Raw genomic sequence first — 3,663 nt, forward strand, 5'->3', positions numbered from 1 at the left:
CTATAGAAAGAAATAAAAGTAGTAGTACATGCCCTATGTAAAAAAAAAAAAAAAGTGCTTTTAAGCAGGTTAACTGACTTAAAAGATTAACTGTGGGAACAAGTTTTAGTTTTAATAAATAAAATGTTTCATTAAAGTTACACTACACAAAATGTTTTCAAAGAGTTTACTACTAAACAAAGTAACAGTGAGCATTTCCAAGCTGTTATAGTACAAAATTCACAAAACCTAATGTCATGGTCATCTTACCAAATTGTTTTACCTACCTACTCAGTTTTCTAGTCTTCATCTAAATTAATTGTTGCTTTTATTTGTCATCCAAAACCCAAATTTCTAAATGACCTAAAATTTTAAAATTTCCAGTACCCTCACCAACCTGATATGTATGTATGCAAGACTTTATACATAACCTGTAGTGTTGAACTACCCAGAATGAGTTTTACTCTTTAAATTCCAAGGTCTTCTTTGCTTAAAGTATAAAATCCTACTACATACTAAAAAGAAAAAAATTTTGAGTTAGCTATTATATATATGTGTGAAATAACTTTTGAGAACTGCCTTATACATTAAGCAAGTGACCTCTAAAGGTTTACCTCCTCCTCCTACCTAACCTAGGAACATGTAAATGTAAAATTGCTTGGCAAACTACAATATGCTAAATAAGTTTTATAAATTACTTATGGTTTGATAGGATGAACTTCCACCTCTAAACTAATCCGCTATACCTACACTTCTATTCTTAATTCAGTGGTTGCTACTTCAAAGTAATATGATCTGACAGCATTTGCTAAAAGGGGTGAGATAAGGAAACCAGAAAAATGATGAAACTAGAAATTACAAGGGCAAGATTCAGAGATTTCAGAATCAGTCTAGGCTTATTTAAAACCTGTTTCTCATCTCAAACAGAATGGAGGCCACCCTTGCAGGAGGTAAAATGTTCTTTCAATATACCAGGAGAATTTGTTCACACTCTCAATGACAGATGATGGGGCAAGAACCCATACCAGCATGCAAGTGATTATAATCCTACATTAGATTCCAAATAATGTACTCCAAAACAAAGACTGACTCTTCTCACAATAAGATAATCAAAAAATAAATTAAGACTCATGCTGGAGACAGAACTCATTCTCAATTATCCTAAGAAATAGGATAATTATCCTGAGCGAGACATTTTCACCTTTTCCCTACTATATTTCCACAGCTATTTTGCTGCTTAATGTAACCCAAGAGCAGCGATATGAAATGTTAAGAACATAAAACTTCATTCAAGAATGTTCTTCAGCATAATCTCAAAAACATTTTTATCTAACAGATACAAGCAGAAAATGAAGGCCTTAAAATTTGAAAGGCATATTTTAATAAAAATAATAAAAGGGGTAGTATATAGGATAAGAGGGCCTTTACGTACAAGCTAAATAAAAGGTTTGTACAGTTAAGGTAAACCAAAAGGAGAAAACATGAAAATGTGGAGAAAAGGAATTTCAGAAAGATATTCTCATTTAGATTGATGTGTGTAAATCACATAGACCATATATGACATTGCATTCAACTGTTTGAAGAGACTGTCTTTTCAGTGCAGGCCAGTAAGATAAAGGATCTTCTCCCATCACTCTGACAGTAATCACCCCCAAACCTAGCATATCCCTAAGGATCAGTATTTCTCTGAAAAACTCAACATGGCCTTTACCAATGACTTTTAAAGCTGTTCTGCGGTATACTTTCCCCAAACCCCAGCCTAATCATGGAAAAAATATTAGATAAACCCATCTTGGGGACAATCTACTAAATATCTGGCCAATACTTCTCTAGACAGTCAAGGACATGAAAAGCAAGGAAAGACTAAGAAAACTGTCACAGATCAGAGATGTCTGGGGAAGACATGGCAAGTAAATGCAATGTGGTATTTTGGATTGGATCCTGGAACAGAAAGAGGACACTAAACATTGGTGAAATCCAAAGAAAAGTCTGGAGTATAGCTAACAGTAATATATCTGTTTTAGTTTTGACAAATATACCACGGTAATGTAATGTTAATAACAAGGTAAGCTGAGTGAGAAGTACCTCCTGGTACCATGTTTGCCACTTTTCTACAAACCTATTATTTCAAAATTAAGTTTATTTTAAAAAATCAGGCAAAATATTCGTATCAAAAATATGTGGCATTAAAGCCTTTTACACAAAAGAGTACATAGTACAATTTTACTTATACATAAGTTCTAGAACATCCAAAACTAATCTATTGTTTAAAAAACAGGAATATGGTTCCCGCTACAGTGAGGGATTTGGAGTTTGAAGGGGCAAAAGAGAACTTTCTGGAATGATGGCAATGTGCCACATCTTAACAGAGGTTTAGATTACACAGCCATTTTTCTGTAAAAACTCATCAAATAGTACACTTAAGATTTAACCATTTCACTCTTATGGGAATTTTACCCAAAGATTATTTTTAAAGAGGAAAAAAAAGAAGACAGGTTGATGAATGGATAGCAAGATGACAAATAAAGCAAAATGTTAACTGACTCTAGGTGAGAGTACAATTCTTTTCCCTTTTCTGTACGTTTGAAAATCTTATGTTAAATCAGGGTTGCAAGGCAGAAGGCACTGATTACTTGATTATTGCACCTATCACATCACCTGTAAACATTAGGAGCCTACCTTTCCTACAAAATGTAAACTCTTCAGGGCTTGTCTTCATGATGAGTATTTACACTCTTACATTTGTAAAAGAAATTAGATTACTAGGGCCTTGCCCGACAATTAGTCGTCTTTCTGCTAGGCTCATCCGGATCCTTTCCTGATCATCGAGTAATTCTGTGTCCTCAGGTTCCCACTCAAGCTGGGAGCTCAAGGGTGGAAACCCAACAGGACAAAACATCTTAACTTATCCAAGACACCACAAAAAAATCCATTTAATACTGATGAAACATCATGGGCCTGTAAACTGTGTCCGCGACCAGTTCAGGTTTCCGAAGCAGCAGCTTAGCCTCCAACATACGCTCAGGATATATACTGGGTAAGGGTTAAAAACACGTCACCACCATCAGTCAAGACAATATTTAATAAGCCACCCAAAGCCTACCGTTCTCCCTCTCTTAGCCCAGGAATGGTGGCGCGGACGGGAAAACGAAGCCATGGTGACTAATCTTCAGACTCCAGGAGGTGACTGGGGTGAGTGAAGGCGACTTGGCCCAATCAGGAGCGCCTCAGGGGGCGGAGCAGCAGCCCCGAGGCTTCCAGAAAGGACCAAAGGCCTCTCGCTCGCTACCTGACACCGGGGCTTCCCCGCCGGCGGGCCCCGGGTGGCGTCAACTTTCCTCCACCAGAGGGGGGCCGCACTCCCCGCGCCCTAAAGAACTCATCCTCCTCCGGCAGCTGTCACAGGAGGCCGGCGCTGGCCCGCCCCGCTCCATTCATAACCTAAGGCCCTGGCCGTTGTAATCCGCGCTACCCGCCGGACTCCCGGCAGCGAAGGCAGGCGCCTCTCAGGGCCCGGCTGCAGGACCAAGGCCCCTCAGGGCAGCCACTCGGCCCCCTCCCCGGAAACAGCAATGCACCACGGGAGAGGGGTGGAGGCCGCACGCCGCCGGAGGCGACGCCGACCCCCGGCCGCGAGACCACCGCGCGCGCCCCCACACGCACACGCCCCCTCGCCCGAACCAC

The sequence above is a fragment of the Pteropus vampyrus genome, unplaced genomic scaffold, assembly GCF_000151845.1.
Source record: "Pteropus vampyrus isolate Shadow unplaced genomic scaffold, Pvam_2.0 Scaffold222, whole genome shotgun sequence".
NCBI classification, from domain to species: domain Eukaryota; kingdom Metazoa; phylum Chordata; class Mammalia; order Chiroptera; family Pteropodidae; genus Pteropus; species Pteropus vampyrus.